Below are 25,078 nucleotides of genomic sequence, written 5' to 3' on the forward strand. Positions count from 1 at the left end.
TCTACCGCCTTGATCCTCCGCCGGAGATAACTTCATACTCTCCAAGCTGTGTTTCAATTAGGCATAAAATTGTGCAAATTAAAGCTGCAAAAATAAATTTTCTTAATGGAAAGACGCAAAGTTAGAAAAATGTCACGATTTTGATAAGCTGTTGCCTTGGGAGGAGGTGATTTTTATTTCTTTTTTTTCAGACGTATTGAAATATTTCTGTTTAGTAATACTGCGATGGAAACACGAGTCCCGTGATCAACAGCCGGATGTTACTACTGGTGAAAACCACAAACAAGACTACAGGAAGTGGTAGGAAGATGATGTTGTTTGTTTTGCTTTCGTACAATGTGCAACTGACTCCACCAGAGCTCTCACATAAAAGCTCGGTGCCATGAATACGCTTTGAATCCATAACTAAGACTCTGACGTCTCCTCTGATGGGTAATAGATGATGAGCAGTAGTGCCATGCTAGCACTCATCATCTATGGCTCCATGAAACATGAATATATTTTATGTAACTTTAAAACATTCGTTGCTGCAGTGACTTTTTTTATATTTCCACAACAAGTAAGGAAGATGTTGGTAAGAACTCAGCAAAGCCTTGAATCTGATCTAAAGACTCGTTCTTCAGCCTCGGATCAAAATGACTCAGTTACGGGTCGAATATGGGAGCACAGGCTCGGCGTGTCGCCGTGATGGATTGGCTCGGAGCAGAGGGGAAGCATTAATGGCATAATGACAGGATATGGGTGTTGGCGGGGTCAGCGCGTTCTGGTGGCGTTGTGCTTGTGTGACGGAATGGCGCTCTGGGCTTGCACACCAACGTCACCGACTTCCTGGTGTGTGACGTAGAGGATTTCCTGTCAGCAGGTGGGCTACCTGGTGCGTCCATCCAGCACCTGACCCTGGCGACGATAAATCACACCCGCCACCCGGCGGCAGTTTGTCCCAGACTTTTAATCCTCCAGCCGCTGATTTCAGGTAAACAGTCTGCTGCCGTACTTTGCTTAAAAACCTGTCTGCTTTTCGCATTCCTATATCGGCTGTGTGTGTGATCTACAGTGAAACAAAACAAGGTTGCCTTAGATGGTAAAAACAGGCAAGTACCTTATTGGCTCTGCTCCTCTTTTTGTTTTTTTTTTGTTTTTTGTTTTTTCAGAGAAGCCCTGGCTGTGTGGCAACAGTTCGGCTCTGTCACTCAGCGCACAGGGGTCCACCGCGCACACGAACACAACCACGCTTCCCCCCTCAGCGCTCTCCCTCTGCACACAACTGGTTTAGATTTTTCAGAGGTCGGAGGTGAGCCATAGCTGGATCATTATCACAGGTCATTTGTGAGGCAGGCAGAGAGGGGGGACGGCCAATAATCAGCCGAAGCATGCGCAGGGGATGGTGCTGCAGTTATTCTAAGCTCCAGGGCGAGTTGCTCCTTTGATTGATGCAACTAGTTTGGGCAAGTCTCGGCTCGTGTCTATTACTTATCCCTTCCTGTCATCGACTGATAAGAGATCTCCCACCGAGGGGGGTAGAGGGCCGGGTCATGGAAATATCACTGCACTGTACGCGTCTCTTGTTTCCTCTCTGAAATCAAATGTTTGCTGTGGGTTTTCTCTGCTGAAGAGGGCAAACATAACCCCAGGTTGTATCAACAGTGCTGTCTGAATGTATTTACCTCAGTTTTCAAATGACAATCTCATTTATGATCTGATCTCCTAGCAGCCTAAAATCACTGGTTTTGTTGCAAGCTTTTTATAAAAATTACAGTCAAAGGCAAAAATAAACCTTTTATATAAGGTTTGTTTTATTTATATTTTATTTATTTTTGTCATAACATTGCCTGGCAAAGAAAAAAATTAATGAATTAATCCACATAACCTTCCCAGAAAGGACAGGACTTTAACATAGTTGATATTTTAAGTGCAGATATCATTTTCAAGTAACTTCTTGAAATATCACTCTTAATACATATGAAATCATGTCTTGAGGAGTTGTCAAAATGCAAAAGAAGATTATTTTATTGGTCATTCAATGTCCTACATAAAATTAGGTTTTGAAAAAAAAGCAACAAAAACAAACAATGGCAAATGCTATGTAATATCACACATGCCTTCATCTTGCAGGTTCGGGTTTCAACAGAGATTTTGAAGTTGAACCAGAAAGATTGGTCAAAATTCAGCCGAGTTGCAGTGATTGGTCAGAAAAGAAGGAAATCCAGAAAACGTTGAGGCGATCGGTCAGATTGCAGAAAAGTTGGGATGACTGGCAAAAATTGCAAGCTTGTGCATAATTTCTGAATGATGAGTGAATTTGCATTAATAGTTACAATCACAACATTGTAACTTTCTGGAGGGACTGATCTCTAAGCTACATTTCTTGATTTGCGATCATCACTTTAAACATATGAAGATGCTCAAACAAACAAACAAAAAAAACACACCAAATAAAAATCTGGTGTCTGGGGAGACTGATTGTAATCCACAGTCCCCGTTTTTCAAACAGGTTTTTTCAAAAGGATCAGATCTCCAAAAGAGATACCTGTCAGTTTGGAAAAAAACACAAAGCATTTTCTAAGGCCTTGGGAGTCCAGCAGACCCCAGTGAGAGAAATTAACCTTAAATAGAGAAAACATGAAGCAGTGGCGAACCTTTCTAGGAGTGGAAGGCCAAGCAAAATTCATGCAGGTCACAAACCCCACAACAATGTCTGAAGCACTGTAGGCCTCACCTTCCCCAGCAACGCCTAAAGTTCATAATTCAGAAATCAGGAAAAGACTGGGGGAAATGGCAGCCGTAGCTTTGGGGAGGCGATGGCTCTTCACGTGCAGGTCGGTCTGGAAAGCTTTCTGAAATGAAACAGTGGAATAATTTTAAAACTGCTTCTTGCATTTACTTGAATTATCTTTGTCTGATTCTGCAATGTGACTGATCATCTGAAACATGTGTGACGGAAAATGGAAGAAATCACACGTGCTCACCTTCTCATGCTTTATATTATCAGAGTAAACACACCTGGAAAAGACAAATAATTATTTTCTGCTATTCTTTTCTAAAAGTTAATGATTGACTGCATCTTATCACAGCTTCAGGGTTGCGCCGGCCATGTTTTTGTCTTTTTTCTTTTTCTTTAACTGAATGATGTTTCAACTTACGTAGATCCCAGAGGATGAATTAGTGTGACCTCATAAAGAAAGCACCACTTCACATTTCAGGGTTTATCAGTGATATAACTTCTATTGTTTCGGCTCTATTCTCTCTGCAAGTCGACTGTAGGTATTTCTTTTGGCCAGTTTAGGGAAACTTTTCTGAGCTCCTTCCAGGTCAAAGGTTATCGAGCTAATCAGAGTACTCTGTACTGACTCGGCCCAGAGGTGTGGGATTTTTCTGAATGTTTATGCATTTCATTTTAAATCACACAGTGCCTTTCAAAATGTTTTGAACCTCTACAACTTTTTCATATCTTTCATCAGCTACGTTTCCATTACAAGCGTGCACGAAACTTTGTTGATATTTCGCTAAAAATAACAACACAATTTTGCAGTTGCGATATTTCCACTAAATAACAAATGCAGTTAAAATCATACGTGAATAACTATGTGCACATGATAAGTCGGTAGCAAACACGCCGCGCCATCATCCTCCCACCACTTCCTGTCGTCGTCTTTGTCTTTTCTGCCACTCCAATAGTAACTTCCAGTTGTTGTTTCCGTCGTAGTTTTGCGAAATGCACTAATTTTGATTCGGCCAAAAAACAACCTTATCCTAACTCAAAAACTTTTCCTTTTCCATCAAGTGAAATTATATTTGTAATTCCATTTAGTGCAATTTTAAGGTTAACGGAAACGCAGTCACTGAAGTTTACAAATGCAGACTTCAGTGTGTTTTTTTCTAGAGCATTGTATTTCATTATCTGTCCGTCCCGATCACTGTACCCCTTCACAATTTATTTAAATTGCATTCTGTATTTTTTAAAAGACTTTCATTTCAGCTTTGGTTTTAATCCTGGTATATGACTTTTTAACAAACAAGAATAGCACAATATCCTGCTGGTGGACATCCTGGAAAATCACTTTAAATCCTTACATAACGCAGGATCGACAAGGAAACATTGTCAGTATGAACTAATGAACTACCCGCACTTTTTTTTTTAATCTGACATGGTAAGAAACAATTAAACCTGATAAAGTTGATTATTATTGATCCAACAAGGATCAATAATGATCAGAGGAATTTGCTGACCTCACACCACACAACCCTTGACTAAACTCTGGATCCGGTGTCCCGTCCAAATAATACTGACCTCATCTCTCATCCCTCATCCACTCAGTCGTCAAGCTGATCCGATTTACAGATGATGGTTATCTCATGTTGGTAGGGCCTCTTCATTTATCTGTTGGCCCACAGGAATTACTACATGACAGGTTTATGCTACAGAGACCACTGCACTCTCTCCCTCTGTATATTCCCGATATCCACTGACATGAAAGCTGAACATAAAGTAAATGAACAGCAGATGTGAGGCTTGTCAGACCGCAGCATCAACATGCGCTCGCAAGCCGTCTCTCGTCGTTTACACTCTCCCCCTCTGCATCTGAAAGTAGTTATCTCCACGTCTTTGTAACACCAGAGTCTCTTCTGACGCGCAGCAATTCATAAAACAGTCATATCTGCGTGCGCAACATGATTCTGCCCGTAAAACGTTTAACGCAGAGACGTTTGCTTCATTGAATATGGAGTAAATCATCTGTGTAGGAAGGAAAAAGGAGGAGATGGGGAGGATAAACACAAAAGACAGAGCGGTCCAGAAAAAAGCTGGATGGGAGATAAGAGTGAAGCACAGATATAGGAGAAGAGGAGGAAGGAATCTGGCGTTCTTACGGCACCCAGGTGTGTTGACATTATGAGGGAGGCATTAGCATGATTTGTCGGACGATATCACCGGCAAAGCTCTGATAGTGCTAACCTGTGACTGGCTGACAGCCCCTCTGGGATCTGACTGAAGTCCAACACCAGCGCTAAGCCCCGGAGACAAGCGTGTGTGTGTGTGTGTGTGTGTGTGTGTGTGTGTGTGTGTGTGTGTGTGTGTGTGTGTGTCTGCTGACCCGCAGATAGGCAGAAAAGACTGTAGGACAACACATGAGGTCAGCGTGACTCCCTCGCTAAGTGTTTATCACTCACAACCCGAAGAGAAACACCAAGTCTCCGAGGATGGTTTTGCTGTGTCGTGTTGAACTGACCTGAAGCCAGTGTGGATACAACAGGACAGAGATTACATAAACAATAAACAATGTTGAGTATTTTATTATTGCTTTTTTTTTTTGTTATTCCTCCTATGTTCACTCTGCTTCCTCTATCGTTTCCTGCTGCAGGAAAATATCTTCTTCCATACCCGTTTCAGATTTACTCTGCGATGGCTGTGCACGACAGCACCAGCTGGACCCGTCCTCGCCGCCAGATAGTCACGGCCTTCTGAGGCTGACACGGTGCTGGTGTCGACCAAGATCCTGCAAAAAAAAAAAAAAAAAAGTTACGTTTTCCAAGCTAACATTTTCTGTCGTACCGTTCCTGTAGTTTAACGAGTTGTCCAAGAAGGTGCCAGATTCACCTGAGTTTTCTCCAGCTCTGTGAGAGAGAGAGAGAGAGAGAGCCGTAGCATCACCCCTCCCCCACCTGTTGCTGCGAATCTCCAGTCTGCTGATTGAGAAAAGGCAACTATATTTTTGTAATCCTTACAGAAAAGACTGCGATGTAAAACTCTAGATTTGACAATCTGTCCTCTTACTTTTTAAGGGGTTACGTTCTGTGCAACTTCATCTTGTAGGCAGCAGCTGCTGTGTTGTTCTTCCTGAGGACAACCAGACAAAATGCATTCAAGCTGCATGGAGGAGGAATCTAATGTGAAGAAATGCATGTGTTGGACAGCAAGTGACAAGATCTTATTCAGCAGATAGTTGTCTTGTGATGGAATGGGAGGACTTTTTGTTAAAAAAAAAAAGCACATGATTTCTTTCAACTTGAGCTGAACCCATGAACTTCAGGTCTTATGAAATCCTTTGTAATGAAGGCTGTAAGCAGAAAGGATTTTTTTCCTAGTAATTTTAAAAGGAAGAAAAAAAACAACTTTAATTTTAAGGAAAACGGAGAAAATGGCTATTAACCATTATGCTGTCCTAATGTTTTCTTTTGTTGGAATTTGCATTTTTGTTGATGTCTTTAGTTTAATTGGTAAAATGAGGTTCATGTTTGTTATTTACATGCAAGTAAATCATTTTATATTCTAAAGAGACAAAATAGACATAGATTTTGGCCCCTATAAGAATAAAACCAGAAAATTAAAAGAGCGTCCTAATTGTTTTTAAATCACTGTATGCAAAACTGTCAAAGCCGACTCACAAACTTCCATCTGCATGTTGATCCCATGCGCTTCCCCACAAACCAAGCCTGACACGCACACACACCTACACACACACACAGACACGCAGCCGGCCTTTGAGGCATCAGGATATGGGCTCTCCAGGTTCCAAAGCCCCCGCTTTGTTTTTCTTGGCAACGGACAACGCAACATGGCAAAGTTCTGCCGGGGGAATACGCTGCAGCTGAGTGGCTAAACAGAACCGATCCATCGTTATGTCTAAAACGTGGGCACTGTACGTTATGTGCAGGCTGAATATGGAGAGGAAGGACGGTGTACAGTGACGGCACAAGGCCACTTGGGCCGTCTGGCCTGGATGCCCCTGTCAGTTCGCAGTGGTTAATTCCTGTCCTGTGAGTGCAGCTAGCTCTGGTATGTGACGGCTTGATGGTAGGAAACATATGGGCAGTTGACAATAGACAACTGCAAAATACTAAAAATAAAAAATAGAAAACTCAGTTTCAGAAAGAATCCCAACATTCCTCCCATTTTACATTTAATGTCCCTCTCACACTTCCTCTTATTGCCAGTCTCTTGTCACATCTTTAGGAAATATACTTCACGGTTTCCTTATTTGATCAGCACACAGAACTGTGTAGTCTCAGACAATTCTTAGGGTTTATTTGATGTACTTATGCATTATCTTGCTGAAGCATGAAAAGCCACTTAACCCCTTCACAACCAAGTCTCCACATCACTCCTAAAGCATCACTCCTGAAACCCGGTGGTGGCTGATGGATGGTACTAAATACCTGGACACTGGTCAAGGAGCCGATACCAATATTGGTCCGCAACATCAACGCATCCCTACATTCAAGTCTTGCATACGGTGATTTCCACATTTTACGTTGGTGGGAAAACCAAATTGACGTCCATTTTATAGCGTGCGCCACGAGTATTGCTTCACTTATTTTGTTTCCATCTAAAGTCTGTTTCAATCAGAAGATACCATCACTTCATAGAAGACGTTTTAGATCACAGACATAATTGAAAACTGTGTTTCTGTCTATCCACACCGAGCATTGACTCAGACATGTCCATCCTGAGGAAGACTTTGAAGTAGGAACTGAAGAAGAGCATAAAGGCTACGCTGAATACAACAGAGAACGAAACAAATATGGGATTTATCCTCCACGGGTGCTGATGTCATTTCTTCAGGATGCTTTGTCCTTCAGAGAGCAAACTTCTGTTGAGCAGATACGATTTTTTTTTTTTTAATCTAAGCCATGCCATTGTAGTTTGGGCTGCATGCATTGCGCGCCATTGCGCAGCCTGAAAGCTAGCGCTAGCTCCCCCTCTAAAAGATTGCCACATCCATGTAGGCCTGAAGGTTCAGTTTTGGTCCTGTCTGACCAGAACACCTTCTTTAGCAATGACTTCATGTTAATCACTCTTTTCAGACCATACTCAGTATATGTCCTGTTAGCATGAGCAGCTCCTCATTGCTATGTTTTGTTTTATTTTATTTTTTACCATGAACTGTTCCAAATTCAAACTTATGCATTTACTTTTTTCACGTGACTCGCATGATTTCCCATGTGAATGTTTTTGCAGACCACATGTGAATTTTACGACTTTCGTATGTTCTAACATGCTTAAATTAAGTATGTTTTATTTGTAGAGAGTAAAAAATGTAAAAGCTATTAAAAATAGTGATGTGTAAATTCACATATTTTTATTTTGATGGTTAAAGATACAAAAGGTCTCAGAGCAAGGGACAAGGCATTTGAATTAAAGCACTAACTAAAAAAAATCTAATATGGTTTAGAGAATTAAAAGCCATTTGTGAATAGATTTTGTCATTTGATAAAATTCATAATGTTAAATGGAGGATGTTAAAGAAATTCTCGCTCGGTTAAAGAGATATTATGGCCACTTTGATGTACTGAATGTGCTGAAATATTTGATACCTGGAGTATTTGACATTAAGTATTAGTACTGTACATGGAGTACTTTCATTACACAGAAGAAGAAACTCTCCTGTTAAATGCTAAAGGAAGCTCAGTGTGTGTCTCGTCTTTTCTATTTCACAGCATCACATGTTGAGAGAGCGAAATTTCCACATTACCCTCGGCCCATCCAAAATTCACAGGTGACAAACGATTGATATATTGCGTTATACTGATTTTAAATTGTATACAGGTGCCCTCTGTTCAGTGACTGATTTCTGAAGGCATTTGGCTGCATGAGATATTTTAGGGGTATTGAAATACAAATTTATGTCATTCTTTTCAGATTTTCTGTTGCAAGAAAATTTGGAAAGCCCTTACAACTCTTTGACATTTGATTTATCACATAACATCCTTGTAAAATACACTGAAGTTTGTGGTTGCAAAGTGACAAAATCTGTAAATATAGCGATGCGAATATATTTGCAAGGTACTTTTGTGGAGTTAAACTAGTCTAAATGAAAGTAAGCAGCTTTTTCTCTTCATGTTTTTAAATTAGCCGATATACGCTGAGATGTAGTGCTGATTTTTAATAACCTGCAGGCCTGTGCAACTCGTGGCCAGTATGAAAAAAAAATGTTTATTTTGATGGATAAGCCAAGAGCGAGCAGCTGGTTCGAGTTGGGAAACAATACTTGAGATTTAGCCAGCATCTGGTTTTGATTTGGCTTACTCTCTTCCTCCGAATCCCAGTCCCTTTTCTCCTCCTCCATCATCTGCCTTTACTATCCCCACGGTTCACGTTCAGCTGTTTTCATTTCCTGGGGATCCTGCTGTCCCCCTCTTACCTCTCACCTTGCGATGACCATCTTACATCTTTTAATTATCAAACCCCAGAGAGCTTCAGCTGATAAAATAACATAGATTCTTTTGAGAACTTCTTCTTTTGTTTTGTTTTATTGTTTCAAGTTACTGGAAAAGAAAAAGATGGATAATTCCAGAGTTATTGGTCCTCTTGCTGGTTGATGGACTCTGAGGGAGAGCAGTTATAATCATTGGCCCCATGAGCTTCGAAGACCTCCGTACCTTTATGGGAGCTAATAAAAAAGAAGAAAAGTACATGCAACAGTAACGATTTTGCATTCTATTTAGCGTAGCAGAAAAAGCTGCCTCAGCAAAGGCTGCACGAATAAAATGTCAAATGTCACCCAGGTGGGGTAAGTATGTAAACCTTTTTAGGTAAAAAAAAATAAATAAATAAATAAAAAGTACTTCAACAAACAGAAATCCCCCCCAACAAGCACATTGAACAAAAGCAGATTTAAAATTATAAATTTATTGCTGGCGTTTAAAGGAAGCCACCATGTCAGTGTAAGAGGAAAGGAGTTTAAGAGTCCTGGAGTCACAGAAGAAAATACTTTAGTTTTGTATTGGAGCGTTTTGTACAGAGTGCAACCAGTCTAGGTCCAAGTTCTGGTTGGACATGCATCCAACCAGAACTTCACAGGTAAAAAAAAAAAAAAACTTATTTCATTCACAGAAGATAATTTTCCAATGTTATAAGTGAAATAATGAACTTAAAACCAGCTCCTATATCTTACTGAAACGTTACTTGCGAGTTACTTTTGCATCATTTCAAAATGTTCTAAGATATTTACACTAGAAACAAGACTAAAAATACTTAAGATTTTGTGTTTTTGCAGTGTATCTGCATTACCCGTCATCAAAACATTTTTGACATTTGAAACTCAAGCAATAGATGTTCCAGTGAAATTTCCTCACCCCTGCCTGAAAGTGGTCCAGACAACTGTGTTAATTAAGAGCAGTGGTTCACTGCTTGACGCAAACATTCTCTGAAATCTTGGCCAGAATATCGAGGTTTGAAATGTGACTGCTGAAGGATCCAAGTAAACATTTTCTAAATGCAGGCGGACCTCAGCATTCTTGAGATTAACAGGTACTTGACCAGGAGACATTAGCTGTGGTAAGTACAGTATGATCAATACTCTGAAAAATGCTCTTAAACAGTTAAAATGACGTCACTGCTGCAGTGTCTTTGCTTGTAGCCTTGCAGGAACACTGACAACGTGAGTATGCCTGATCCACATTATTATTGTTCTCCTCTGGTCTTTTCCCACGATGGCTTCTGAATGCGTGAGCAGCTGAAGTTATTGAATAACTCCCTGCACTCTGTGGTCAAACTCCTCTAACACGACTCGCTAAGGATTTGCTAATGTTTTATTTTTCCTCAGCTTTCTGTTCTCAGCTCCACACACACACACACACACACACACACACACACACACGTTTGTCTTGCTATCTTTGTGGGGACTTTCCATTGACTTCCATTCATTTCTACAGCCTAAACCTTACCTTTACCCTTTTCCTAACCCTAACCATCACATACCTAACCCTAACCAAAACTCAATTCATACCTTAGCCCTAACTCTGACCCCTGACCCAAAAACAGGGTTTCCCCTCGTGGGGACCAGGCTCAGGTCCCCACGAGGAGCGATTGGTCCCTACAACGTAGCATATGTCAGGAAAATCGTCCCCACAAGGTATTACAAACAAACACACACACACACACACACACACACACACACACACACGCACACACACACACACACACACACACACACACACACACAGCCAAGGAGAAGACAGACAGGCATGCACATCACAGATGAGAGGTGAGGAAATTTGGTTCTGGTGCAAAACTGCTCGTAAGTCAGCGTATTTATGTAGAGCAAATGTCAGTGGACTCAGGCATTCTCATTGGTTGGTGGTTGGGATTTTCAGTCTGATCGTTTTCATATCTGGAGTCGTGTAGTTATTTAAGGATTTGGTGTAAGGCTGTCGACCGTAAGAATCCAAATAACTAGAAATCCTGACGTCTCTGTTAGACTGTGAAGAGGACGGTTACATCTGTTGATAATTGATTTGTTACAACAGAAAACTGGCAGCCGACTCTGACAACTTCAGATTAAAGTAACTTAAATCCTCATCTAGGCCAACATTTGGTTGCAATGTATCTTTCAGTACATGAATCAATAAATCTATTCTCCCACAGCTGTGCAAACTTTTGTTTAAGGAAATGATAATAATAAAAAAAGCTATTGCATGTGAACACTCTGAGCTAGATTGGTGAAATGAATCAATGTCACACACAACCAGGGTTTCCCGCTCCACGCTGGCAAGCTGACAAGAAACATGAACACAGCACACAGTAGTGAGGATGCGACATAAGTCTAGTCACAAATTTTAGCGATGGACTTTTCTACTGTACCGCCGCCAGTTTACACAAACATTCCTAAGAGTATTGCTAAGATTTTCACAAACAGATTCATGCAAATTTGGAACAGACACTAACAGGTTAACGTGCGGCTCGGTTTGGTGAGCGTCTCCATATTACGGTCTGGAGACTCAGCGATGCACAACCTTGAGGTTCTGATGGACTCAGATATTCCAGGCAAAGCACATTAGGACGCACCCAATTCAATCTATCACTGGTTCTTAAGGTAACGCTACAAGTTATGTTCAATACAATGTGAAAGAATGTAAAAATAATAATGGAAACATTAAAAAGTAACAGGCACTGATCAAATAAAAAAGAAGGGCCGTGGTGGTTGATATGCTGAACTGGAAAGGCCTCATTCAACCTCAGACCAGGTCTGATTGAACGTCAGCAATTTAATCAACTAACACACACGGTCTGTCTTTCTTTCTAAAATTATTATATAAATTATTCACCATTGAGTCATTGATTTTCATCAAGATGAGCCTGACATTTTAAGGAGTGTGTGGTCGTTTTCCAGGACCACAGTGTACCTGTCATTGTGCAACAATTAAAAATGAAAGCTGCAAGCAAGCAACCTCATTCATAACATTAATGCGTCTCCGGTGCTTTGCAATAGTTTTAATCAGACGCTAACTTGTATTTTACTTTCTTTCCAAAGAACCAGAGTCTCACACAGAGCGAGACTGCAAAATGCAATAAAAAGAACTGGAGCACAGGCCAAGGCTGCTTTTCACCCCTTCAGTCCTTGAGCCAGAATTGTGCAATAGCGCTCGGCATAAAAAAATTGTGCTGCTTGTTGATTCATTGTGACAGATTAATGCTGAACACGAACATCTCTGTCAACTCTGGACTACAGTTCACTCCTCGCATACGTGCCGCACGTGTTTTGTCTGTTCGTACGCGGCTTAAGGTGCGCCTCAACTGTAGTATCACCTCAGGGAGTGGAGAGTTGGTTTTAATTGGACCCATATTTGCGTCCCGAAACGAAACGATTGCTTGATTGTTTCGAATCAAATTAGGTTCTGGGTCAAAGTCCTGATAAAGTCGAATCGGTGAAACGGCCGCCGGGTCCTCATCCTGCGCGCACACACACCGTGAACATACGGGGTAAGAAAACAAAAGCCTGTCATGTTGCTCAATCTGTGTTGAATTACCAAACATTATTCACCAAATCCAGCGTCCAGCTGAGGGAGGGACTCTAAAGAGGGGTGGAGGGAGAAAAGCAGAGAGGTGTGTGTGTGTGTGTGTGTGGTGAGTGCACCTCTGGTCTGTTTCGTGAGAACTCAATATGTGATAGAAAAACCCAGCTTCAGCCTCTCCAATATTTATTTATGTTCTTGGCAATGTCTTCGCTGAGTCAACATGAGAAACCTGCTTCAAAAAGATGATGGGGCCCCTCACACACGAATTACACACATGTTCATGCAAATCGTTCTGTTTTCCTTTGGAGTGTGTTTCTTTCTATTAATAAGTGGCCAGATGGAGGTTTAATTTTGGCGTGCAAGCAAACGGTAATTTGATTCTAATTAAATCCAGATCCCACCGGGGTTTCATTTCTTTGACAAATTTGTTTCAATTATGTTTTGCAATCTGTGGCTTTTGCAGCTATTCTGCGCAAGATATCAAAGTGCAGTCAAGCGCACGTATACGTTGCTGCGTGAGCTCATGTGCTGCTCTGCGTCACTCCTGCGTCCAGGAGTGACGCAGCAGAAAAAGGCGATTTTTTTCTTTAGCGATATGTTAATTTAACCTTTAGTGCGTTAATGCGGCGATGTCGCGCCATTAATTTCAATATTCCATCAATTATTTTTCCATTTGGTCCAGGAAGTGGCTTGAGACGACTGCACAATGAAATCTTTGTCAGTATTGTTGATGTTTTTGAGCTGAGCCACGTTCGGCCGTTTCACCCGTAAACATATTATACTTAATTGACGTCTCTCATTTTGACATTTCAGTCGAGACACAAAGTTACCAGTTCTTTACCGTCCTCTTTAATTTGAGGATTTTGTTAATATTTTTATATTGTTTATAACTTGGCATATGCTTTTAACATTTTGCTGAGCAACTCACGAATACTGAACTTTTTCCCGGTTTTTCCACATTGAAAACTACAAGCTTTTAGATATCTAATTGGTAGATATTTAATGATGGAGAGGAAGGAGAAAGATGCGTATATATATATATTTTTAGATTCTTACAAAACCAAACTCGAAAGGTAAAAGCGTTTCAGTTCAACTCCCTTTACTCTGATGCCTTTAAATAAAACCAAAAGCAAGTGAAGATTGGTGGAATGAAACTCAGGAAGATTTTGGAAGAAAATTTGAGACGTGTTTTATGTTTTTTTTTGTGCTGTATCCAGTTTATTGTACAGTAGCTAAACAATTTTATGTGAGGGACTAATAAAGTAATTGCCTAACTAAAATACTTTTATTTAGTGAAACTATTTTGCAAAAAAAAAGAAGAAGAAATAGACAAAAATGTAAGACTTCCAGATGTAAATTCAGCAAAATGTGATTCTAAAAAGTATCCTTTTAAAAAATGAAATTGTGACTGCATAATCCTTCCCTTTCCACTTTACAGTAACAGAGCAACTACCCTGTGTTGCTCTACATCAGATAAAAGTCCCAGTAAAACACGAAGATGTTTGTTCAAAATTGAATACGTTTGTAAGTCGCTGAATAAGTCATTGTTATTCACATTCTTTGATATTTATGAAAATCTTCTCCGGGTTTTGCCTTAGAATAAGGTCAGAGGGGTTTGTGGAAAATACTGTCAAGTCTTATTTCACTCATGTCTTGTGGTTTTCCTGGAAACCACAGTTAAGTAATAAAACCCTCGCAGTGAGAGAATGTGTGCAGGTGAACTTGGTTCTGACCCGATCAACAGATTCACTTGTCTTGAAACGATGAACGTTTCGTCTGTTATAGTCTCACTAAAGGCAAAAAAAAGGAAATGATTCAACAATGAAGTCAGCAGGGAGTAATGAACAAAGACCTTATTTTGCCCCTGAAGTAAGAAACTTGAGAACAGGGTATGAACTCATAATCTGCTGAGTTTCGTAAATATTTAGGATAAATCAAGTTCAGTGAAATTTGCTGGGTTCTGGGAGAAAGAGTTTTCCTACAGGCCACTATGGTGTTTGTTTTATGCTATGAGAAAGTGTAATTTGGAGTGCTTTCTTTCCTCATGGAAGCTCAAAACAGAAACATGTTGCAGTTTGGAACATGACAGACTGGCATTTATTTGAAAAAGATGTTTTTGGCTTATTTTTCACGTTAGGTCATTCTGATCGGAGCTCAAGAATGGAAACAAAATGGTTTTGGATATGAAACCTAAAAAAAAAACAAAAAACACACACACAACAGAGATTATAATAGAATAACATAGACCAGAGGCAGTATCCACCCCAGCATCATCTGCAGGGCAGGCTACTTTTCAGCACCGGAGAAACGGCGTCAAGCACTGCTAACGTGAGTCACCCCGTATCAGGTTTTTGTTTGCACTTTTACATTTTGTTCTTGTTGTCGTTCTTCTCCAGCATGCATTACGTCAAGAGTTTGTGAAGCTCCAAGCTGGGTGGCTGTGCTTTGATCAAAAAAGCCTCTCTCCTCAGCAGCCACGCTGGAGACGATCCCACATTTAGTCTCCCATGAATGATAAAAACTGTTTTTAGGGAAGAATGATCACTTGTGTAAATATCTGAACACAAATGATGGAGAGAAAGAAGGGAGACAATTTAAACCTTACTAAGAGTGTTCGCGTATGGCAGAGTTTAAACTCCTTTTTTTTTTCAGAAAGAAAGAATGAGTCCACACACTTGGATACATTCACAACTTATTTGTCCAAAACCTGCCATTTTCTCTCAAAACGACACATTAAGTCATTGGTGAAAACGTGCATCTCGAGATTCTTACTTCCCAGCTCTTTGATCCACGTTTCACCTCTTTGGCGTGATGAAATTAGATCAAGCTCCAAACAGGAAAAGTGCTCCACGCAGAATTGCTTTTATCACCCTTCTGTTTTCGATTTGACTAAACCACTCACGCTTCTCAAATGACGTCTTCTGAAACTCTTTTACAAATAATGACCTTTAAAAGTCACTGATGCAGCAGCTTTAAAGAGCAGCACATTACATATAGCATAGTGTGTGTTTTTGTTTTTTTTTTTTTACTAACAATGGCTCCATGAGTAATAAAATAATGCACATTTTTGAAGATAAAAAAAAGGTGCAAAATTATCAATGTGATGGGAAATTCAAATGTCCAACTTTCTGTGGGGAGAGGAGGGCATGTTTTTCTCAGTTGGGATGGAGAAGCTATTCGGCTGATGGGAATAAATAAATAAATAAATGCAGAACAGGAAGGAAAACCTGTTGGAGGCTGCCAAAGACTTAAAACTTGGGTGGAAGTTCTCTTTGCTGCAGAAACCTAATGACCCAGTTCACACAGCCAGAACAACAAGTGAATGTTTTGGATCAAAGCATATTGATTTGTCCACTCAAAAGTCCAAACCTAAATCTGAGAATCTGTGGCGAGACTTGAAAATTGGTCAAATTGGTCACATATGCTCTACAACTAATGCGACCGAGTTGAGGCATTCTGCAAAGAAAATGGGCACACAAAAAAAAAAAAAAAAAATGAAATCTCTAGATCTGGAATGCAACACAAATCCAATAGAGTTACAGCTGTAGCTGCAGCAAAAAGCTGGATCTCTCCAAAGCCTCGACTCAACGCTGCCAAGTACACTTTTCTGAGATTTACTGGTGAAGGCCAGGTGGAAACTTCAATGTTTATTACACTGAAGTTTGTTCCATGGTTTTTGTAACGCACCGAAAAAAAAAAAAAAAAAAAGGATCACTGGTATGGATATTTTTTTTTACAAGACACTGTATCTGCTCCAGATAATAAAGGGCCTCCTTTTAGCTCATTTAACAGCAACAGATTGTGCCGTGCAGGGGCGCAACTACATATTATTCAGGTGGATGCAAAAACATGAATCGGGCCCCCCAGCCCCTCCAAAGGAAGGTACGTAAGGGTGAAGGAGCTTAGAAAACATACAGTCGCTCCATCCGTTTGAGCGACCGTATGTTTACCCCCCCCCCGAGACGAAGACATTTACATGTGCGCGAGGTGAAGGAGCGGTAAGGGCGCGGTGAAGTGCATGTGAAGGCACCATCGGGGCGCCGCCCCCTCCAGACCGGGTTTTGACGCCCCCTCTGGTGCAGCGCCCCTATGCGTTGCATGCGCTGCATACCCACTTTTTGCGCCACTGGTGCCGTGCTCTGTACTATTTTTAGTAAGAACGAGTCACATATTACTGTCTTTAGAAGCAGTATAAATACATGCAAAATGTGAATTCTGCATAACGCGCCCCCTTTAAGGCTTGAGCCCTAAATTCACTTGCTTGTCTTTGGCCTGCTGTAATCAACCACAGTTGCGATACTAAGCTGACAGCAACAAAAAAAACTTTCCCAGGTAACTGTTTTGCTTTGCGAGCTTGAATTCCTCACACAAGAAACAGATTCAGCTCAGGCTCAATTAAGCAGTCAGATCCTTGTTGGTCTGCGGCAGCTGTGGGAGCCGGGGAGCGAAGCATGTGCTGATCCACGTCTGTATGTGTATCTCTGTGCGTTTCAGTTTGTGTTGCAACGAGACAGAGGGACGGGGGGGGGGGGACGAGAGAGACAGGGGGGTGAGTTATGGTTAAGGTGGCTGACAAACACAAATTTTCCGCCCTGATAGCCAGGGCAGTGGGAACTTCCTGCGGGAAGCACACTCATGGAGCAGCTAAAGCCCTCGGAGCACCGGGAGTCACAAAAGGGCATTTCATGCCAGTGAATCCACAACAGTTGGCTCTTCCATTACCAACTTGTGCTCACATGACTTGTGCTTTCCAGTCATACAAATCAAGCCAATAAGAAGTGGCTCTAAATATGCAGCCCACCACAACATGACCACTTCAATAGCACTGAAGTGTTAAAACGAACTGGAAGGAACTGCTCGGTGTTTTTTGCACTTGCAAAAAAATCTTGAACACTTGTCTAAGCTGCATGTTTCCCCCGCCTTTGTTTCCGTGCCAAACTTCAGATCTACTAATATTGAAGCGACCATGGATGTCTGTGCGAACGCGCACTGTCTGCATGGTGGACGTAAACATGTTTTTACACTTGAAGGAAAACTGTTATTGATAGGAAATATTGCATCATTTTGAGAAGCATCATTACTTAATGATACATCCAAGTTGTTCAGATTTTTAGCCTTAAAAATGGGCTTAGCTTTTTTTTAGAGTTCTTCAGCCACTTTGGCTCATGATAAACAGCCTTATCCTGTCTGTACCCATCCAGCTGCTGACCACAAATCGGTTCGCAGGAGGCATTTCAAAACGAGCTGCAATTTTAGGGATAGGAGGGTCCGTATGTCAGCCAGGTTTAACGAAATGACATAAAGTACAGTTAAACAGAGCAGTATTACAGCAGGTCTGCAGCAGGAGCTTTTCTTCTAATGTAAATAAAACTGTTGAAATTCCCCTAACCAACAGTTTGGCAAAGTAGCTGCTTTATCTCAAATGCTGGATCTTCATGCCTCACTGGAAAGCTGTGACTACCTTTTTCCATTGTTTTTGCTAGTGTAATAACTGTTTCAGGATGTTCTTCCAAGCCGTTCATGTCTGTTTTAAGAGTTGTAATGTGAATAACTAAATGAGAAACATCAGAAAAGGCTTTGCCTCACCCTTTCCCCAACATTCTTCTGTATTCAGCGTGAGTTACGCGTAACACGAACAGAAGAGAGTTTGATCTGGGTACAGAACACAGATATTTGTTGGACTTGTGTTGTTAGAGGGTGGAATACTATTTATTACATTTCCAAAGCCCAAACGGAGTCTGGAATAATGCAAGAAGTGGATCAAGGCCTGCAGCCGACCTCATGTCCAGTTGAATGAAACTGCGATCGAAGGCGACTGCCACATGTTCGTCGGAGAAACACCGGCAGTAAACATCCCATTTTTGATCAAAACGACACTCGTTGATGGTCAAATCAAAGATCAATTAGTGAAGGTAGTTCTGCCTGATTTTATGTGAGTTAATTCCAATGGCAGCATGAAAATGTGCTGCAGTAACTGCAGCACTTACATTTAAGCATCTCTTAATGCTAATGTGTATCTTTAAGCATTTTCCTGAAGGCAGATTTTCACAAGCTGGTATTATTTAAGTCATTACACGCCCATTTTGTTCGTGCAAAATGCGTCCAACACAACTTTCACACTCACATTGTTCCTCTCATTCTTCCTTTGGCTGCGAAAGACTTGGACTTGATTTCTCCATTGTTTCCTGCAAATATCCTTACAGACCTGGTGAAGGGCTCGTAAGAAAATTTTCTTGTCCGTCGTCTTAGCCTCAGTGTTCGCTTATGAGGCAAAAAATTACTCAAAAAATGTCTTGGGTAATGAATTACGCTACTTCTGCCATTAAAACACTGTTTGTTTGTTGGAGGTTTTACATAACATTTCATGTGAATTTAACACTGTTTGTCATGTATATATAAAATTTGCTTGGATCCATACAAACGCACTTTTTTGTGCATCAACATTTGTTCGAACATCATTTTCGTGTTTTTAGTGGGAGATCCATGTAAGCATCAGCACATGAGGCTTTGGTTTTTGTTGATGCCTTGCTTCTCTTTGTACATACACATTTGAGGCTTTCTTGCATACATTTACAGTTTTTTGTTGTATTCGTGTTGGTAAGTCTGAGTTTTCAAACAAAAGTTTTTTGAAAAATTCTGTCAGGGATGTGAAAATGCAGACAAAAACATGTGGTGAATGCTTTAACTTCTTTTTTTCCTCTCAAGAACATTGATAGTTGACTAGGTTAAAAAAGAACAGCCATGGAAATACTGAATCACCCAAGTCTAACATCAGCTATTCATCAACAATTTTGGATTAAACTCTTAATACAACCTTACAAATCTGAGAGGGAGCATTGTTACCATTGTTACCAAATCACATGCAATTTTCTAAATGCCCAACTATTTGATTCACTGTGGGCAACTTTTAGTTAGTTTGGTTCAAAATGAACATGTCACCCTCACTCATCAGTGAGTAAAAAGTTAGAAGTTCATTTGCTTAACTTTGTAGGCCCTGCAGCTACAGCTGGAAGTCTTTTCTGCACCACCTATGCACATCTACAGAGTTTTACCTTTACGGCATTGCGAAATAGCTGAAACGCAGTTGGATTGGATGGAAAGCATCAAGTTGTTAAAGTTTTGGCAAAAAGTCTTAATTGCAATTTGGAATTTTGTTCCAAAATCTGAAAATAGAATAAAACCTGAGTTTCGTTTTGTTAAGTAGTACAATATTTTCTTTAGTAGTTTGTTGTGGCTTGAGGAAAGTTTTATTTTGGAGAAGGTCGCTGACCCGGGCTCTATGTGATGTAATGTAAAAGCACTTGTTGTTGAACTACGCTATGCACATCAGCCACCTCTGCCTTATGTGATATCAAGCAAAATGCAGGAATGTATTATGGTCTTTAACAACTGGCCAACTTTTCCTGACTCCAAACTTTACGTCACTGACTCTCTCCTCCAAAAGTCTCCACTCCTCCAGTCCCTCAGTTGTCTCAGGGGAAACTCAGAGCCTCATATTTTATACCTGCCTATAAAGCAGCGCTGCGCTGGGAGTCGTGTTCCCTGCCAAAATGCACTCAGATGCTCTTCTGTCAAACTCGGTTCTGGGCTGCTCATTTTGCACCGTTGGGACAAAAGGCTGTGTGTTTATTCATGTCTGTATGTAGCTGTTGAATTTAATTGTCATTTAGGTCAGAGTTTTGTCATATTCTTTCAATCGTCTTATGTGCATGGTCTTGGATACACACACATGCACACGCGCATACACACACTCCCCCTTTCTTCATGCAGAGACACATAAAGCAAGAAAAATGCATGAGATGAAAAATGAGGGAGAAACTCAAGGGGGACATGGTAAATCTATCACTGGTGTTTTAAAAACATCCACGTATGTGTGTTTCTCGATGTGACCTGCTGTCTTCAGTCCAAACACACACTTGTGCATTTAGTTTCAAGCTGAAGGCACCAAAATGGGGAATTACTTTTTGTTGTGGAAAGAGTTCCAGGTATTTTCCACTCCAGCTCCGTCCGCTGGATGGCCTCACAGAAAACACTGCAACCTACAAAAAAAATACCTCATGGCAGCAGGTCACCGCTTTGTCCATGCAAGGCGACTACATGGAGTTTAGAAACTTTTTTAAGTTATGTCCAATTACAAACACAAACTTCGGTACGTTTTACTGGGATTTTTGTGATATACCAACATGAAGCAGCCCATGTTGGCGTACTATGAAGAAAAAAGATTCATGGTTTTCAACAAAAAAAAAAAATCTGAAACGTGTGTTGAGCATTTGTATTTGACCCCATGAACTCTGAGAGCCTTCCTCGGCATCCTGAAATCACCATCCCCACCGTGACGCACGGTGTTGGCAACATCATTCTGTGGGGAGCTGCTTCCTGTAGGAAGGAACAGGGATGTTGATGAGAGTGGAGGGGGGAGGACCAAACCCCAGAAACAACAACACACTGAAACATGAACATAAAGAACAACATTTCCTATCAAGCATGTGTGAAGATCAGATATGAATGACAAAAAAGTACCAGTTTAGACATGACCGAGGTACATGATGCCTCAGAGTTTATATAGATATATATATGAGACAGTACCAGTTTATATATTAACTTTAGCTGCTGCTGGCAGGCTGTATGTAGAAAAGAAAAAAGCTGATATGAATCATACTCCAGATTTTGTCTCTTTTAGATGCAAACATATGAAAACTCATTTAACTACCAAAACATCAAATTGCTGCTTTGCTGTTTTCCTTTTTATAGGAAATGACACCCAAACTTTTATTGCCTAAAGTTGACTTTTTTACAGCTTAAAAGGTCGAGTTGTGATTTTTAGTTCAGCTTCATGTTACTTTATCTGCAGATTTTAACATCTCCTGTAAAATTCAGGTTTTTTTTTGTTTTTTTTCTGGAGCGGTAACCTTATTTTTAACTAACAATGGATTTCGCAACACACAGCCCCACTGAAGACCAGCATATCACTGTGTTCTGGTTTGGATTGCTTCACTTACTTGGCCACATTTATTCCCTTCTCCTCATTTTACATTGGCTAGCGTTTTTTGGTCACAAATTTCATAAAAAATAAGAAATAGACCTCCCTCCTACCTTGCTGTTTCTCAATGCCTCTCTCTGGACTCCCTCAGATTTGCCCACACCGATCACTGGCCTCCTCGCTGGTGAGCCCCGAGGATATTTTGCTCTCTCAGTCTGTGGATTAAATGAAAACATGGCATCTTCTCTTCCTTTTACCAGTTTGTGTCCTCAATTGCTTTCCTGTTCTCCAGGCTGAAGCGTGAACGCATTTGGAAGTACTGTCAGCACGAATGTAAACAGTGCTATTGGCCTAGATTTATGCTCTCTGCATGTCTGAGGTCTGAGCCACGGCCGTCCTCTGACCACTACATACTGGAGCTGTGTTAATTCGCCAAGTTCATTGCCTTAATAAATATCCCACAGTACATGTTTAATTAGACCAATGAGACTCGGCATTAAGTCTGTAATAAGGCAACGCGCCATACGCGTTAACTCCATCAAAGATAACTTGGGGAAATTGGGAGAGAATTACCCGACTAGTCATTCTGTGGTCACTCCAGGCAGTTTAAATAAGAATATCTGTTCTGTTATATGAGCAACTTAGTAAATGCCCTGTGGCGGGGAAGAGAAAACTATGTAAAATCATAACTCGTGACCACCTCGGTCACAGAGTCACAGTGGAGCAGTTATATCCCCTCGTAGACATGCCTCAGGAAATGTGATTTAGGGTTATTAGCTAATGCGTATCATGGGACAAAGTTTACCGCAAATGTGCTAGGCAGCGTGTCAAGCGTGGGCTATAAGAAGAAAAATCACACGATGGAAGGTGTCACGTTTTCTTTTAAAAAAGGATTCAAGGCCGACTCATCCTTTAGTCTCGTACTTCCGTAAGGCGGCGAGAATCTGGCAACAGGGTAAACTGGACTCCAGACGATGGACATTTTGGGCTAGCTGGCCGGCGAGGGACCGAAACCGTGCTAGCGACAGAGAAGACGTTTCTGAATGACGCTGCATTACAGTCACCAGAGTAATGAGACAAATGCTTCTAAGGGATTCACAGATTATGTGCAACATCAGGATAAATGAAAGAGAACAAAAACAGTTACTCAGACCAGAAACTTTTTACGTTTTATTCTCCATACATTTTTCACACAGGATTTGTCTCAATTTTTCTTGTATCTTCCATCTTCTCTAAGTAAATAACCGACCATAACTTAAAGGTCCATAAAACAGTGGCTGCCTTTTCATTACAAATCCATTCGAAACTTAGTTGCTATTCCGCCAGTGTCAAAAAACACAACTTGCAGAAACGCAATTAAGATTATATGTGAATAAGTTCGTTTACGTTCTAAGGTTTTACAACACATGCCGCTTCCTGTCATCTTCTTTGTCTTTTCCGCCAGTAGTAACATCCGGTCGTTGATCACGTGACTCGTGTGATGCAGAAAGAGTTTGCTTTGCAGTTTTGTGAAATAAACTCATTTCAACCCAGCCGAAAAACCATCTCATCCTCTTTCAAACACTTTTTTTTATCTACAAATGATAGTTTTATTTCGAAATTGCTGTATTTCCATTATTTCCATTAAGCAAATTTTATTTTCGTAATTTCAGTTTGCACAATGTTATGCTCAATGGAAACACAGTTAGTGGTTTCATAAACTGGTCTCTTTTCTTCTGCCCAGTGGGTCATGGCCCTCCCTGGACTGGTCCGTTGCTTCATTTATAGGAAATATTTCCCGGGTTTCCACTTTTCAGACATTTACTCCCTTTCTGAAGAATTACAAGTAAGCTAGAGAGAAAAAAAGAGCCTGTTTTCCCCCCTTATTCCAGTGATAGTGTCAGAGATTTGGTCAGTCAGCTGCGTGTTTGCGTGTGTGAGAGAGAGTGAAAGTGAGAGAATTAATGGGGTCATATTCCTCCAGAGTTTATGGGAAACCACTTAAACTATTGTCTTCAAAGCTTCAGTCCCACAATCTTATCTGGTCTTTTCCTTCTGACTCATTAGGCACAGTCAAATGTGAACTTGTTATTCTGCTCATATCAAACACACACACACACACACGCACACACACACACACACACACACACACACACATGGATTTCAGGTCCTAATGGGAAAGAGAATCTCTTTTTCTAGAAGAGTAGGAAAACACACTCTTCTTTCTGGTGTCGAGTTGCATGACAGGACTCAAAAACCTGAAAGCTGCGGGACGTCCAGTCCTCTCCAGAAAATGAATTTTACAAGAAGTAATAAAATCATCTTTCCAATGTATCGTGACGTTTGGAGTCTATCTTCTCTCCTCGCTCTGCCGTTCTGTCCTCAGTCCCCTCACAAAGCCCTTTGTTGCATCTCCCTTTTCAGAGATTTGTTTCAGCATCACCGTTGGTTCGAGTCCCGTCTCGCCCCTCTACGCAGCCACAACAATGCGCACATTATTGAGCCATTAAACCACTGACCTCTGGCTTCATAGACAGCCCAGAACCTCTGATATGCCCGAGGAGAGCTTACAGGACGGGAGTGGGAAGATAGCACAGTAGACGCTTTGTGAGATAAAACAAAAGCCGTGTTCAGTTTAAGAATTTTTCTCTGGTGTCTCTCTCCACGGACCGCTGAAGGTTTGACAGACTGGTGTCATCCTGGGCTAAAAGGAAACAGACTGGTAGGTTTTCAGGGGAAGTTGTTTTTTTCTCTTTGACTAAATCTAAAACACAATAATCATCCATTTCTTTTTAAATTGTTATTCAAGCAGCCTTGGCCAGTCACCAACACACTGATGATTGATGTGAGTTTTATAGTCCACGCCACTGAAATGTCCTTTGTTTTGATTACGGCAGACTTTCTGAAGCTCCGATAGGTGAAAGAGCATCCAGGTCAGAGGTGAAAGGTGGAGAGGTCACAGCCTATGCTTTGGGAACCACTTCTATGTTACTATGGGAACTTCAGAAACCCAGAGGCAGAAGGATGTTTCCTGTTTGCTCATAGGCTGAGAAAACAAGACGGATGTTAATATCTTTATTTCTCATTTTGAAATCGTCTCCCTTTCCTCTGTAAAATCTTCATCCTGCATCATAAAAATTGGAAATATTTATGACCGTTTTAACAGAGGCCACAAATATTTATGAAGGTGGATTAAAATTCCTCTACAACCGATTTAGAAAGCAGCTAAATTCCTGCTAAGTCCTTCGCCGTGAACAGAGTTCTGGTCCTGCTGAACTCCTTCAACTTTCCAGCTCGAGTTTTTGCAACTATCTTTAGAGTTCATAAGATGTTTGTCAGCAGTCGTCCTCTGTGAACTGCAGTCATCTGAATCAGGTGTGCTGAAGC

General features: G+C 40.9%; 1 long non-coding RNA gene across 2 annotated transcripts; it reads right to left on the reverse strand.

The window, feature by feature from the left end:
* Positions 1–1,769: 1,769 nt before the first annotated feature.
* On the reverse strand, positions 1,770–6,367 carry LOC148159909 (uncharacterized). Of its 2 annotated transcripts, XR_015762649.1 has the most exons (3): positions 4,289–6,367; positions 2,967–3,000; positions 1,770–2,834 (listed from the first exon to the last, which is right to left on the reverse strand). It is a non-coding gene; the product is annotated as an uncharacterized LOC148159909 (long non-coding RNA). The 2 variants fall into 2 exon arrangements; XR_015762648.1 differs by having other exon boundaries at positions 2,967–6,367.
* Positions 6,368–25,078: the final 18,711 nt, after the last annotated feature.

This window comes from Poecilia mexicana, unplaced genomic scaffold, assembly GCF_051168715.1.
Source record: "Poecilia mexicana isolate PSO_F unplaced genomic scaffold, ASM5116871v1 scaffold_4, whole genome shotgun sequence".
NCBI lineage: Eukaryota > Metazoa > Chordata > Actinopteri > Cyprinodontiformes > Poeciliidae > Poecilia > Poecilia mexicana.